This window comes from Barbus barbus, assembly GCF_936440315.1.
Source record: "Barbus barbus genome assembly, chromosome: 2".
Classification (NCBI taxonomy): domain Eukaryota; kingdom Metazoa; phylum Chordata; class Actinopteri; order Cypriniformes; family Cyprinidae; genus Barbus; species Barbus barbus.
This window is the reverse complement of record NC_136730.1, coordinates 28671971-28689000: the sequence shown is the minus strand read 5'-3', so window position 1 is coordinate 28689000 and position 17030 is coordinate 28671971.

Genomic DNA, 17030 nt, shown 5'->3' with positions numbered 1-17030 from the left:
AAATGTCCAGTGAGCATTGCCAAAAGCATGTCCAGTTTTACCAAAAACAGATGAATGGCAGAAGTGGCAAAGTTTTATTACATTGGTTGTTGTACGTATTGTGGCAGTTCAGTCCAGTCCAGTCCAAATGTCCATTGAATGGCGCTAAAAGGTTAATGTGATATTGCATTTGAAAATAACTTACCACCTACACTAAAATACCTTGAATCTAACCAATAGTGTTAATAAAAACAAACGTGAGAGAAAATGCATTTGCTAAAACATCCATGCCCTTTTAGTTTGCTACTGCAGTTCTTTGTTAATATGTGCTCAAAAACTTTAGGTGTTCCCTTGCGAAGTTTTACATTTTATTATGAACAGCAAGTGATGAAGATGGCACATAAAATTATAGGGGACTGCACACACCCTTCAAATTATTATTTTGAGTGGATGCCCCTTGGGTGACGTTTAAGGTCAATTAGATGTTCCACAAATCAGTACAAATTTACTTTTGTGTCTGAAGATTTACCAAGATGGCGCCGCTGTGTTCGGACGCCGTTCGGGTCGCTCCACTGAGATTTTGCTTAAACTTACTTTTTTACCTACTTTTACTTTCTCTTTTTACACATTTCATGTCGGCACTGATCACCTACAACATAGAAACACTTTTGGACATTGGAAACCGCTACACCAACCTGCTTCAGGACACCTTATCCACGAATCCTGCGTGGCCTCTGGAGATTCTTAGGAACGCGGAGACGAACAATAACCCCCCGAGGCGACGGATCAAGAAACACCGCGGGAAGCGCGCTGGAATTCGAGTCAGACTCAGGAAAAGGGCTCACAGTCCTCCGCTTCCAAGCATTCTCCTCGCTAATGTCCAATCCTTGGAGAATAAGATGGACGATCTTAGAGCCAGGATTAGTTTCCAACGGGACATTAGGGACTGTAACATCCTTTGTTTGTCAGAAACGTGGCTTTCGTCCTCGGTCCCGGACACTGCTGTAATGCCGAGTGATAACTTCTCTGTTTTTCGGACGGACAGAACAGCAGAGGCCGGTAAATCCAGGGGTGGAGGAGTATGCTTCATGATTAACAAGAAATGGTGTGACCCCAGGAATATCTCCATTCTGACGCGTTCCTGCTCGCCTCATCTGGAACATCTTTCCATTATTTGCCGCCCATTTTATCTGCCCCGGGAGTTCTCATCGATCATTGTTACTGCTGTGTACATTCCACCACAGGCGGACACTGGCTTGGCTTTGTCTAAACTTCACGATGTGCTCAGCGGCTACATCAACAAACATCCTGACGCTGCCTTCATCATCGCGGGGGACTTTAACAAAGCCAACCTCAGACAGGTCATGCCGAACTTCCATCAACATGTATCCTGTCCTACTAGAGGACCGAACACACTGGATCATTGCTACACTCAGTTCAAGGATGCCTACAAAGCCCGCTCACTACCGGCTTTTGGCAAATCGGACCATGCCACCATTTTTCTAACACCGGAATACAAACAAAGGCTTGTTCAGGAACCTCTGGTGCAGAGAGTAGTGACGCGCTGATCCTCCCACTCAGAGGCTATGCTGCAGGCGGCGCTTGATGACGTCGACTGGGACATGTTCCGGGCGAGTTCTTCTGACGTCAGCGAGTTCACGGATGTAGCATTAAGTTTTGTAAACACGCTAACCGAGCAAGCTACAGAAACAATAACGATAAGGTCATTCTCCAATCAGAAACCGTGGGTGGACAGAACAATCCGTGCCGCGGTTAACACACGCACTGCCGCTTACAATGAGGCTCTTCTGTCTGGGAATACGAGCGAGTACAAAGCATCGTGCTATGCTCTCCGACGCGCAGTAAGAGCCACCAAACACAGATACAGAGAGAGAATTGAGTCTCATTTCCAGCTCAACAACTCTCGACGGATATGGCAGGGACTGAGGACCATCTGTGACTTCGGAAACAAATCCTCCGCGGAGGTGAGAGCAGATCCGTTGCTGGCCGACGAGTTAAACATCTCCTACGGCCGCTTCGATGGCAACGGCGACGGCGCGTTTCTGCCGACCAGCGCGTCAGGAAGCAACAGGCAGAGCAGCGACGATCCTGTAATCACCGTGTCGGAGGATGAGGTTCGGAGGGCGCTAAAGAAAGTGAACGTCAGGAAAGCAGCCGGACCTGATGGGATAACCGGCCGTGTTCTGAGGTCCTGCGCCGATCAGCTCGCTGGTTTGTTCACTTCCATTTTTAATGAGTCCCTTGCTACCTCCGTGGTTCCCACTTCATTCAAAAAATCCATTATTATCCCTGTGCCGAAGAACAATAAACCCTCTTGCCTGAATGACTATCGCCCAGTTGCCCTCACATCTATAGTCATGAAGGTTTTTGAGAGACTTGTAAAGAGCCACATCTGCTCCTCCATCCCTGATACTCTGGACCCTCTTCAGTTTGCCTATCGCCCAAACAGATCCACTGACGATGCCATCTCTCACGTTCTCCACTCTTCCCTCACACACTTGGACAGCAACAATGGGAATTATGTAAGGCTGCTATTCATTGACTATAGCTCAGCTTTCAACACTATAGTCCCCATCAAGCTGGCATCTAAACTCACAGACCTCGACCTAAACTCCTCACTCTGTGACTGGATTCAAGACTTCCTCACCGGCAGACCTCAAGTGGTGAAAGTTGGCCAGTTCACCTCAAACTCCATCACTCTGAACATAGGAGCCCCACAGGGCTGTGTCCTGAGTCCCCTGCTCTACTCTCTCTACACGCACGACTGCGTGTCCTCTCACAGCTCCACATCTATTGTCAAATTCGCTGATGACACTGTGGTTCTGGGCCTCATCTCCAACAACGATGAGACCGCATACTTGGATGAGGTAGAGAGACTCACATCATGGTGCCAGGACAACTGTCTCTCTCTGAATGTGAGCAAAACTAAAGAGCTGATCATGGACTTTAGGAAGAGACAGCAGCAGCCCTACTCTCCTCTCAGGATCAGTGGGACCCCTGTGGAGAGGGTGAGTAGCTTCAAGTACCTCGGCGTAAACATCTCCGAGAACCTGACTTGGACTACACACATCCAATCACAGGTTAAGAAAGCCAGGCAAAGACTGTACCATCTGCGACAGCTGAGGAAATTCAGGGTCTCACCAGCAATCCTGAAAACTTTCTATTCAGGGACCATAGAAAGTGTATTGACTCAGTGCATCTCAGTGTGGTATGGAAACAGCTCCAATCAGGACTGCAAAGCACTACAGAGAGTTGTGCGCTTAGCTGAGCGCATCTCCGGGGCTGCTCTCCCCTCTCTGCAGGACATCTACCTCAAACGCTGCAAAAGTAGAGCTGTTAAAATCATCAAGGACTCTAATCACCCTGGTAACCGTCTATTCACTTTGCTTCCATCTGGTAAGCGCTTCCGTAGCCTGATGGCAAAAACTGAGAGACTTAGGAGGAGCTTCTTCCTCCAGGTCATCAGGCTCCTAAACTCTAACTCTGTGTCATAACATCACTTGACTCCATGTAAATATCACCCTATCAATAAGCTATTCATAATTTTTCTCTACCTCATACTGCTGCTATTCAAATACCCTGTACAACTTTTTGCACATTATTTTTGCACATTCCTCTTATTACTATTTAAGTCAACAACATACTGACCTGCACATTTATATTATATTTTTTATCTTATTTTATTTTATTCTTGTATTTTTTTTTTATGTTTTGTACTTCTCCTTCTTAATATTTGTATCTATATAATTGCACTGTCCTTGGAGCGGACCTGACCTACATTTCACTGCTGGTTATACCCTGTATAATTGTGTATGTGACAAATAAAACTCTTGAATCTTGAATCTCTTGAATCTTGAAGCAATACGTTTATGTAATACATTTAGTTGATTTAGATGATTTATTTAATTAATTAATTTTATATATTTATTTTTTCTCCTATGTATTTGGTGTATTTTGAGTATTTGTATGTGTGTGTTAAGTGTTGTATATATGAAGCACCATGGAAGTCTGGATTAATTGCTCTAAAGCTCTAAACTATCTATCTTTGAGCTATTTTTTATTGTGACTCATCATTCAGCTTTGTTACTGAGCAAGTTTACAATGTAAGAAAAGCCTTACATATGGAGCTGATTATGTAATTAAAATGTAAAAATGTATTAGTTTACAAATCATGCACTATAGTAAAAGTGTTTTGAGGTACATAACATAGTATTGTGTAAGAAACCCTGCAAAGCTAATTATTTATTAGTCAGCAATTTGTGTCTGTGATGATAATTTGTGTGCAAAGTAATTTTTTTCAGCAGTTATATAGGTAGAGGCATGCTTTTCCAACAAGCCTGTGGGTTAGTTTTGATTATTGTTTGACATTGTAATAAAAGAGAATGTAATGTTTTAAATTAAGACCAAAGAACAAATGCCATTAAATATTACATTATTCTTAAAATGTATTGTCTTAATACTTTAATATGTTGATGTCGTATTTGCACTTAATAATTTACATTTCTTAAGAAAGATAATTATATTTCATAATTTTCCATGGCATAAGGCAGAAATAGAAGCATCCATTCAAACAAAGCAGTGAAACTATTTAGAATGTTGCACTACTAGCCCATGTTTACTTTGTGATTGTAATAAAATAAACTAAATAATATGATTTACTTTAACAATTATGAGTTTAATATTTTATCCAGTATATTAAGACATATATGATTAGGGGCATGACAATTTACTGCATAAAAGCAATGACCCACCTGATAAATTGAAGTGCTTTTCTTTAATCTAATAATGCTCTGAAGTAGATAACTTCTCAGCAATCTCATTGTCTTTCTCTTAGATAAAGGTGCTGGCAGACTTCTCTTGAAACTCTCTTGAAAAGGTGTTCTTCGTTAAGCACACACAAGCACAGTAGCACATGCATATGTACATCTGTGCCGTGTAGCTGAAATATCACACTGGCATATTACATTGATTTTGTGGTGCTAACACAGTATATCTATAGGTTTTTAAGCACAAGGCTAGTTTACTCATTGCTTTGACAGATCGAGAGTAAATCAGAAGGCATGTGACTGCGAGTGCCAGGTTTTTTTTTTATCTAATTCCAGGGCCTTGAAACAACTTGCTTATTTTCGTCTCAGTTTTGGCTCTCCGCTAAAATAAAACATTGAGCGATGAATGCGTTGACAGGTCATTGTGTGTCAAGCTGTCACTCTGTAATGGGTACATCATTCAGCTGCAGAGCTGATGGCAAGAGAACAGGAGGGGAGAGAAACCGTGAGGAAGAGGTGGAGATGGAGAGAGAGAGAAACAGACACATACAGAGACCGAGAAAGTAGGAGGGAGTTACAGTAAAGAAAAACAAAACAAAGAAATAAAACTGAAGAAGAGAAACTTTTTTTCTTCTGAGTTCACAATGCATCTTCTCTGTGACCAAACACTTGTCATGTGGAGGGAGAAGTTGAATACATTTTTAATGATGCTGGGTACAAGTGCCGCTTTGAAAATCTGCTGCACCTAATTTTTTAGCCAAGGCTCGCTAATGCATCAGAAACGCTAGCAGCGTGTCCTGAGGAAAAGCGCTATAATTGTGTTGTTCTAATATCACGCCTCCCCCTAATGTTCTCCCGGTAATCAAGCTGGGCTTTATTTATTTATTTATTGAGGTATTCTATTTAATATATTCTCTTATTGCATCATATCTCATACAAATCTTGTCAATTACAATCGCTTGTGGATGACAGTCCAAATAATTATACACATTTCCTTAAATTCTCTTTGTGAGCTTGGTTAATCAAGCCTTGAATGAATGATTGCGCTGTTTATATAAATTCTGTCTGTTCACTCTCAAGTCCCTCGTGCCAGTTTTCACCTCTCATTTTCAAACCTAATAAGAAAAACAAATACATTAAGCTCTAGTCATAGGCTCCTGATGCAATCAAACTAAATGTATTCACAGCAAAATCTAGAATACAAAGCTCCGCGGCCGTATTGATAATGCTGCACATCTTCTCCGTCTCTGTACTGAACGAGTGCGTGTCTGTTTGCAAAACTCCATCGAAATTGAAACGAGTGACGGAGAAAAGGGAGAGACAAGCAATATTTTCAGGCCTTATAAGTGTGAGTTTATGGGTCTTTTATTTGAATAAATGAATTGGAAGCATTTGATGTGATTGAAAGGAGCTTAGTATTCAAATAGGTGGCCTAAGGCCTTGGTGTGTGCCTCTCACTCGAAATCTCTTTAATGCCAGCGAACCCGGCTCTGCCATATGCCGTGCGTTGTTTGGGCTGGTGAGGGAAACCGAGGGAGGCTGTTACAGCCGGTCCATGCATTATTTATTGAGAGATATTAACTACTTCAGCTCTGTTATTAAAACAAGAGGGTTTGGCCTTGAATAGCGAAGACGAATGTTAACAGTTCTCGCAATTGAATTCAACAGCCTTCCCTGCTCGGCGCTTTAGAAAAACTGCAAGCGTTGTGCATGTTTTACCAGTTCGCTCTGATCTTGTTGCTGTGTTTTAAGCAGGATCCATTTCACTGGTCAGCTGAAAATGTTCATTCATTTTTAGAGTACTTTTGTTAAGTTAAAGTGTGAGGTAGTGTGGGTAAATGTATTATAATAAATAACAAGATCATAATTTTTTAGACAGTTCTAGATGACAGAGTATGTATGTATGTCAAATGTATTCAATGTATGTCAAACAGCATCTGGATATCCTGGGTTGCGTAATAATTTATGCCACAAATTCTATCAATTTTTACTCATCCCTTCTAAATAAATAAATAATATTCTATATGTTAAGGTGAGGCACTTACAATTTAGTAAATGGGGCCAGTTTTTGGAGAATTTAAAAGACGAAATGTGAAGCTTGTAGTTTTTATTAATAAAGAAATTGATAAATTTCTTGCATAAATTTTTATGTTAAAACTTGTGTATTATCTGAACTGTAAAATTCTTTAAACCAGCATTTTTACAGGGGTTTTAGTGCTTATGGTGATGAATTGTCATTGCGACAAAGACGTAAAATTCGATACTATAAACATTACACAGAAAATATTGTGTCTATATTATTATTGAGTAATTAATTTGACTTTTACAGATGGCCGAATTCTTTGCAATGTAAGTGACTCATTGTAACCCATATTTTGTTTTCCTAATCAGAATTTTTCCATGAATGCTGTTAATATAGCTCAGCTTTTACTAAACCAGTCGTATTCCTTTAAATCTAAAAGGAAGGACAGAAAATGAGAAAGCGAATGATGGAGAAACAGAGTGAGCTCCTAGATGGATGATAAAGCATTTAAGGGAATTATTGAATTTATTTTCCTAAGTGAGTGCAACCAATTTTGGCTAAAGTGCAACCCACAGAGTCTTCTGTGGTGGGAATAAGGAACCATTGACCCCTGTGGTCAGAGAGGTCAAGCTATTTCAAAGACTCTGAGATGTTAGGCCATCCCTCACCTCTCGTCCATGTGAAACAAGCCCAGCACCAATCATGTCTTGCAGGTGTGTGTGTGTGTGTGAGCGAATGTGTGTGTATATGAGCTTAAATCTCAACCTCTAGCCTTCAGGTAAGGGCGGGAGGTAGAAAATCCGGCCGGGCACGGCGAGTCTTGCTGCCCATAGAGAATGAATGGCTTTAGCGCTGCGCCCAGACAGAAAAATCAATGCCTCATATGAGGAGACTGCGGGGGTTAGGCTCCCATGTTCATGTCAACAAGGCTATTGGTTTTCTTAATACTCCAAAGTTGGCGTTTCCCTTGCTGCGGGAGGGCCGATGCTGTGACTTGTGTGGTCAAAGCTTAACAAAGGGATTCTGCCTCCAACCTCCAGCACTCAAATGCTGAGTCTGGCCGGGGCAAGGCAGAATTAATTCTACAGCATGGCACATAGCCATTAGTTTCAGTCCTGTATGTTTGTGTTTGCAGCGCTGAGCTGGGCCGCAGTGCTGCTGGAACAGCAGATGAGCAGGTCCAGGACTGACAGCTCCTCTGAAGGGCTTGTTTCGTTAACTGCACCATGTGTTGGTGATTTTAAGAGCTGATCAGTGGTTTTAGGTTTTGAGGAAGAGCTCAACCTCATTGCCACATTCCAGTAGTCCAGGATGGTTTGGATGTTGTCAAGGTTTGAGTGTAGAGTGTGCAAATTTGTTCTTTGTTTAAAATGAGAGATTTAAAACACAAAGCTATAGGTGTGGAGTTGGTGGGAAAAAGAGAAAAGGGAAAGAAATAATAATTGTTGTTAAATAAATTCATTGAAAAGTAGGAGATAGCACTACAAAGCTCTTGAGGGCTTGCAAGTCATGCAGGTAATACTACACTTTTACTCATGGAACATCGATTTATTAAAAGCATTAATAGTGAGCAATTGCAATATTTCTGAAATAAATAATCAGAATATTTAGGTTCATATATATTACAGTAATATTTAGGTTCAGTTTTCTATTTTAAATGTAATTATTTTTAACTTTCTGTTCATCCAATTATCCAGAAAAAAAAAAAAAATCAAATTTTCCACAAAAATATTAAGCAGGTGTTTTCAACATTAACAGTAATAAAAAATGTTTCTTTAGCAGCAAATCGGCAAATTAATATGATTTCTGAAGGATCACGTGACACTGAAGCAGTGGCTGCTGAAAATTCAGCTTTGCCATTAAAGGTATAAATGACTTTTTAATGTATATTAAAATAGAAAACATTTACTGGGGGAAGTCGTGGCCTAATGGTTAGAGAGTCGGACTTGTAATCCGAAGGTTGCGGGTTCGAGTCTCCGGCCGGCAGGAATTGTAGGTGGGGGGAGTGAATGTCCAGCGCTCTCTCCACCCTCAATACCACGACTGAGGTGCCCTTGAGCACGGCACCGAACCCCCAACTGCTGCATAAAATGGCTGCCCACTGCTCCGGGTGTGTGTTCACGGTGTGTGTGTGTTCACTGCTGTGTGTGTGCACGTTGGATGGGTTAAATGCAGAGCACGAATTCCGAGTATGGGTCACCATACTTGGCTGAATGTCACTTCACTTCACACTTCACTTAAATTAACTTTACATGCACTTTAACATGCATTTATATGTATTACTGTATTCAAAATCAAATAAATGCAGCCTTGTTCAGCATAAGAGAATCCCTTCCTTCAAAAAAAAAACAAAAACAAAAACAAAACAACTTACTGACCCCAAACTTCTGAACCTTAGTGTATAAAGTCAACAACTGAGCGACTGCATTATATCACAGGTTGTCAATAAGCATTCTGCTGAATTTGGCCTTACTCTATTATCACCTTACAAGCAACGCCAATGTGATTTAACATTTTGCGTTATTGCACACACAAAATCCAGAGCACTAAATGTTCTAGCAATAATGTAAGAACAACAAAAGTTAATCTTTCAATCATACACCATCCTCACTTGAACATAAATAACAAGATGTAATATAAATGACACCAAAAATGAGTGAAACTCATGTTCAGCTAGTCAGTTTCATGTAATAATGCCCATTATATACACACCTTTCTGTGACTGTGCCACTCTAGAATTTGAAATAACTGGTGTTAGAGTTAGTTAGCTAAATCATGTCTGTTTAATGCCCATAATTATATCTCTATCTTTTTACACTTCAGTGTAATTGAGAAGCACAGAAAATTAGTTTGCAGTATGTAGTGTGTTTCGTTCATAATTCATTCCACATAGAAAAATGAAAAGAAAGTACTTTATTTAAAACCATTATCATTTACACACTCAGATCTGTACAAATTACAGGTGCACTCTCAGTTTGGGCTGAATGTAAACTGAGATTTTTAATTGACATGATATATTAAAAAAAAAAAAGCATGTATTAGTGTTAGATTTAACAAACAGGCCTGATTAAATGCATTTGCTCACAATCACACAGATACTCGTTCTCCCTCTCTTTAAGTGTACTTGATTCTCTATTATACAAAGGAAACAAAAACCATAAGAGGAATCGGTGCACAGGGATAATTCCATTAGGGCTCCCTGGCTGTTTGATGCACCATGCACTGATATATTTTCTAATAGGAGAAAGAGGAAACCAGCCAGGTAATTACTGCCGTAGTACCTAGTCACACAGACATACATCGAAACTCACCCTATACACACAGAGTAGACCCTTTCCTAATCACTGCCCCCCCTCTAAGGGGGAACAAAAATATTAATGTTATAGTGTAGTTCAGTTGCACAGGTCCCCTCTCTGGTGTGTCGCTAATTTAGGCTTTTGTTTTTCTTAAGTAGCTTTCTCCCTAACTGCCGTTATGTGGCGTGAACCCCCCCTCCGGACGCACTCCGGCACCATCGTTAGCCGCACGGCGCTGTGGGCGGAAGAGCGCGAGGGAGGGGCGGGTGTTTGTTGGGGTGGGGGCAGCAGGAAAAGGGGAGTGAGCATTGCTCACCCAGAGCAATCGGATGAAAACGCAGTGCAGATGTAATTTGTTTTCAATGGCTGTTTCAAAAGAATAATTGTGGTGACACTGGCCGATCGATAGTATGGATTTTTGTTTTGGAGTGCCCTGTGTGTGTGGTGCTAAGAGGAGCCAGGAAATACAGCACTGCAGCCTGAATACAATAAAAATGGATGGTGGGGGTCTGTGGGTATTTGTGGGGCTGCTCGCCTTCAGTGGGGCAGCAGACATCATTGGTGGGATTACTGAACGTGTCCTCTGGGCTACCAGAGCTAGACTGGTTGTGTGGCCATAGAAACTGCTGTTCATGTCCCTCTTCCTCCCCCTCTCGCCTCTGCTACTCTTTCAGGGGGAAAAAAACATTGACTACACTTGAATAAACTCACTTAAGATGAAACGCAGCAATGGCACGCGAGAGGAAGAGAAAGGGAAGAGAAATAGAAATAGACCTCCTGCACAACAGAAGTGAGTTTTGAGAAATAGATCTGTACACAATGAATGGACCTGATTGAATAAAGCTGAAACACACCAGCTGACTTTACTGTGCATATAAAACACAAACCAAACTGAAGCAATGAGACCGTGTTTGAGGAAGTAACTAGCTGATGACGAATGACAGTAAATAAGCTTTACAATGTATTCAAAATAAAGCATATTCAGCATGTCAGCCGATATGATGTTTAGCAAAGGGTCTTACAGCTGTAGTGACAACCATGTGTGATATTTGTTTTGTTTTTTTTTTTCATAAGGAACTTTGTAGGCAACTGTATATTTATGATCCAGATTATTTATTTTGTGGACTAAACCCACATGAGCTCCACGTTAAAACGCTTCCTCATACTCTTACAATAAGTGATGTTTTAAATGTCCATGTATGATATAATAGGTCCAAGGTTTTTTTATTTTTTTTATTTATTTGTTGATTTTTTTGTACGGATCATCACATATAACAGATGTGATGATCTGTAATTGTTCACTCAATCTTAATTGTAACCCTGGACCACAAAACCTATAGCATAGGTATGTTTGTAGCAATAGCCAAAAATACATTGTATGGGTCAAAATTATCGATTTTTCTTTTATGCCAAAAATCATTAGGACATTAAGTAAAGATCATGTTCCGTGAAGATATTTAGTAAATTTCCTTCTGTAAATATATATATATATATATATATATATATATATATATATACTTAATTTCTGATTAGTAATATGCATTGCTTAGAACTTCATTTGGACGATTTTCTCAATATTTTGAATTTTTTGCACCCTCAGATTTTCAAATAGTTGTATCTCGGCCAAATATTTTTTTTATATCTATGCTAACAAATCATATATTAATGGAAGTCTTATTTATTAAAACAACTAAACAAAATCCTTATAAGTGGTTTTGTGGTCCAGGGTCACATTTATCCATTTATATATATATATATATGTTTTGTTTCTACATCTGCAAATACTGGTTAAATCCTATGAATTATTATATATATATATATGTAATAATTCATAGGATTTAACCAGTATTTGCAGATGTAGAAACAAAACAAAACTCTTAAAAAAAAATATTGTTTGTGTTTAGCTCCAGGAAAATATGACTTTGGGTACAAAAGAAAAGCAGACAAATGAAGCAATGACCATTTTTCTCTTGAATATAATTTCATTTGTGCTCTTTTATATTTGGGGTTTTTAATAGGATATTTTCCCCAGGGTAGATAGTCATTGCGTTGACTGAGGATGGAGTCCATTTTTTAGGTTATTTCTCTCTCTGACTCTCTCTAACACTCATGCCCTTAGGCCCTTTCCCAAATAGCCTCTCTGTGTGCCAAATAATAGGCCGTTCACACGTTTGGAAAATCAGACTTTGTTTTTCCAGTGGTAACTGTCGAGGGTTCATTTAATTTGTCTGGGAAAATGTGAGGGCGTAGAGGTGGAGATATCAGTGATATGTTACACATATTTGCTTCCCTGTGTTGGGTGTGTGTGTTTCTATGTGTGTCCAGTGGTACAGGGCTATTTAAGAGAGTATCATTTCTCTCTTAGGCCTCACGTCCATGATCTCTCTCTCTTCCTCTTCAGTATTCCCAAATGATCAGTTGCCACCAGAGGCTCAGGGGCTGATTTATTAGCATGGCCTGAGCTCCTGTCCTCTGCCTGAGTGCATCTGCAATGGAAAAATTTCCTCTTTTTTAAAACAGCAAACTGGGAGAATAGGGCTACATCATGGGTTGACTGCCTAATACACAGTTCTTTCCTTTCTCAGTTTATTCAATCTTTTTACCTCACAGCTTGATTCCATAACAGTCAGAGGATTAAAAATAAATACAAATTTAAGGAATTTAAAAATTAGGCCATGTGAATCACTTGCACAAGGGCACTGTTATAGCAAATATAGCACTTTAATGTACATAAAATATATAAAAAAAGATTAAAGATTGTTTTGCTACCTTGGCCGTATATGTGACCCTGGACCAAAACCAGTCTTAAGTGTAAATTTTTCAAAATTGAGAATTATTCACCACCTGAAAGCTTAATAAATAAGCTTTCCATTGATGTATGGTTTGTTAGGATCGGACAACATTTTGGCCGAGATACAACTATTTGAAAATCTGGAATCTGAGGGTGCAAAAAAATCGAAATATTGAGAAAATCGCTTTTAAAGTTGTCCAAATGAAGTTCTTAGCGATGCATATTACTAATCAAAAATGAAGTTTTGATACATTTATGGTAAGAAATTTACAAAATATCTTCATGGAACATGATCTTTACTTAATATTCTAATGATTTTTGGCATAAAAGAAAAATGGATAATTTTGACCCAAACAATGTATTTTTGGCTATTGCTACAAATATACCCCAGCGACTTAAGGCTGGTTTTGTGCTCCAGGGTCACATATACTAGGGTATTTGCATTTTCTTGTAGTGTACATCACAAAATATTAGCAATGAAATAATAATATTAATATTTTTAATTGTTGATTTTAGAAGAATGTACCTCTGATTGTCAATTACATATGAGTTCCATGGTTTTGTAGTTCCATTCAGAGCAATGGTAAACACCATATGAAGCACTTGTTTGTAAGGGTGGTGACATTTCTTTACATGCGTAAAAGGGTTAAACTTGATTTAAAGGGTTTAAAGGCGAGTATGGACAGCTGAGGGTTAATGCAGCTCATATAATTGAGAGACAATTGCCTGAGCATATTAGCTATTTTCCAATGAAAGGCCCCTGGCATATAATCAAAATGCACAGGACCAGCAAATCTAGATTACCTCAGATATTAATCCAGTTATTGGTAGTTTCTCCGAACATTGACATTAAAAAATCATTGAGGTGTCATAAAGGCAGCAGGATAATAATCATTAACGAATGGATGGTCCGATCCACTTCCGAGAGCAGGGGACCTATTTAAAGCCTCACAGATCTACCACCTGCAAGTGGAAATGGGGTGAGATCTCCCACCCACAATGATATGAATTATATGGAAAATATGTGTGTGGTTAATGACTGTCTTTATTATATATGATGGCATGTCTTGTGGCAAGTGCCGGCCCTTATCATTCCATTATGATATTATGACATTATAAGCTCAAGAAAATAACTACATATGTGACCAAAGAGTGTTTCCACAACAAACACAGACCCAAGCCTCCTGTTTTTCAGTAATATGACCGTTCTAGTATTATAATCTGATGTATTGCACACCAAACTGTACTGTAATCTGCAATTTGGAGATGGTTTCCGCTCTGCACACTTATTCTCACCCTTTAACATGGCCTTGCTTCTGCCTGTCAGCTGTTGACATTTCTGCAACATAGCTGCAGCATTGCGGAAATGTCTGCTAATGGATGTCTCTGGCTCAGTAACAGGCATGGTGTAAAGCCAGCACGGTTACGAATTCATCAGACCTCTATGGATGCCTCTGCATAATTGCCAGAGATAGAATGATCCTGTGCTTGCTGACAGGTGAGAAACAGTTGTGTTCTGATCAGAGAGAGATTTCTCCTGGGGCCACTCAGTGTCCCCTTACAATCACACACATAGACTTCTCAGACATACAGTAGGTTCTTTATTGGCATCCGTGGTTCTACGAAGAACCATTAGCATCAATGAAACCTTTCAATTCCAGAAAACTTTATTATTATATATTTACTAAGAGAAAAAAAAGGTTGAATGATTTGTTCACTTCAAAAAAAAAAATTATAATAATTTAAAATGTCATCCAAGATGTTCATGTCTGTCTTTCTTAATTCAGTTGAAATTAATATAAGGTTCCAGGATTTACATAGTGGACTTCAGTGGGACCTAGCGGGCTGAAGGTCCAAATTGCAGTTTCAATGCAGGTTCAAAGGGCTCTGCATGATCCCAGCTGAGGAGTAAGGGTCTTATGTAGTGAAATGATCAATAATTTTCTAAAAAAATAAAAATAAATTATGTACTTTTAAACAACAAATGCTGGTCTTGCACTAGCTCTGCGATGTGCATTCGCGAATTCATGCATTACATAATCACATTGGAAAGGCCACGCATGTTTTATTCTCTGTCTGTGTACTTGGTAGGGCGAATGTGTACCCTAAAATGGTAGGGTAGGGCGAAAAAATCCATCTCATTTGCTCCTCCAATTTCAAAATCATCCGACCATCGTTGTTTTACCTTATTTTGTATAGGGCATTTGAATTTCTTTGCACATTCGCTTGGTAAACACTGGGTCGGTACTTCCGCCTATGTCACACATGACCATTCTAAAGGCTAGTTCACACTACAGGATTTTAAGCCCGATTTAAGCCCCATCTGCAAGTTAACGAGCTTGCCGACAAGTTGAGCTGTAATCGGGGGAAAATCAGCGGGTGATCGGCGCTCCGCAATCTTTATGTGTGAACTACACAACGATGCATCAAAGAGGCTCGCTGACGCGTCGCCAAAACCTCGCCGACGCCAAACAAATATCTAGCATGCCAAATATCTGGACCGGTCGGCCGACTCGATGTCATGTGGTGTCAGGTGTCGTGACCAGCTACAGCCAATGAAAGAGGAGGGCATGGGTTGAGGTCACCGGAAGAAAAACAACAGCAGCAACTTCGCTTAAAGAGAAGTTAGGCTTTTATTTTTGCACATAAGCGTCTTTCACTCTCTTTCACAGTCTTTTGAAACAAGGTCTCAGGACTCATCAGACAATGATTTTAAATGAGTCATTTTTAAAGAAATTCAAACAATAAATACCTTTTTGTGGCTCTTCATTGTGTCGTGACAGATCACTGTATTGCCTCAAACACGTGAACCAATCGTCTTTTCATATTTACAAAATGAACATGCATAAACATCAGAACGTGTTTAATTTCAACCGCGGAACACACCATTTTAAGTTCACATATTATTTTATTATTTAACACTAAAGGAATACCTCAGCTTATTGCCATTACCGTGGCAGCCAACGACAACACAGCTTAACCCTCGGCACATATTTATATTTAGTTATATTGAAAACGTTTCAATTCAGTCTATCTTTTTCACCCCGTTTTAACACGACTTTCTATGAAGACTGGCTTAGCTGTCAGACAAGATGGCGGATAGCAGAGGCGGCACATAATATACGCGTTCTGATTGGTCATATCGCCTGTCAATCAAGCTCTTTGCGAACAGTCAATTCTCGCGTGTTTTCATGACAAAACGTGGTTTAGGGACCGAATCCAATCGTTGGGTGGCAGAGTTGTTGTCAGCTCGTGTAGTGTGTAACCCCTGGTTGCTGATCATTTACATAGAGTCACGTAGTGTGAACAGCACAACGACTAAAAGACAGACAATCAAGTCATGTAGCACAGCGATCTGCTGACTTGTAAAGTCGTGTAGTGTTGGCTTGGCTTAATGTGACTACGTAATGCGTGAGGTTGAGCTAGTGCAAGACGAGCATTTGTTGTTAAAAAGTGTTTTTTATTTTTTTTAGAAATTGATCAATCGTTTTCAATACATAAGACATTTATTCCTTGGCTGGGATTGTCTAGAGCCCTTTGAACCTGTATTGAAACTGCAATTTGGACATTCAATACGTCCCACTGAAGTCCACTATATGGAGAAAAATCCTGGAATGTTTTCCTCAAAAACCTTAATTTCTTAAGTTTAAGTTTAAAGGTGACAGAGCCTTTGCAGTAGCTGCTCCACGCCTATGGAATCAGTTGCCACCTGACATTAAGAGTGCTTCGTCTATTTCTGTTTTTAAGTCTAGACTTAAAACGCATCTTTATTCTATGGCCTTTCCTGAATTTTAATTTATGGATTAGCAGTGTTATCTTGGATTTTAATTTGTATTTTATTTTATACATTACTGTATTTTATGATTGTTTTGTACAGCACTTTGGTCAGTGTAAGCTGAATTTAAATGTGCTCTATAAATAAAATTTACTTACTTACTTCTTTTCAACTGAAGAAAGAAAGACATTAACATCTTGGATGACATGGGGGTGAGTAAATAATCAGGAAAGCTTTATTCCGGAAGTGAACTAATCCTTTAATTTAGGAGAAGCTCAATGAAATGTTCTTTAAGGAACCAAAAATTGTTCTTCTACGGTATGGCTATGAAAGCCCCAGTATGGAACCTTTATTTAAAAAAAAAAAAAGGCTAAACATT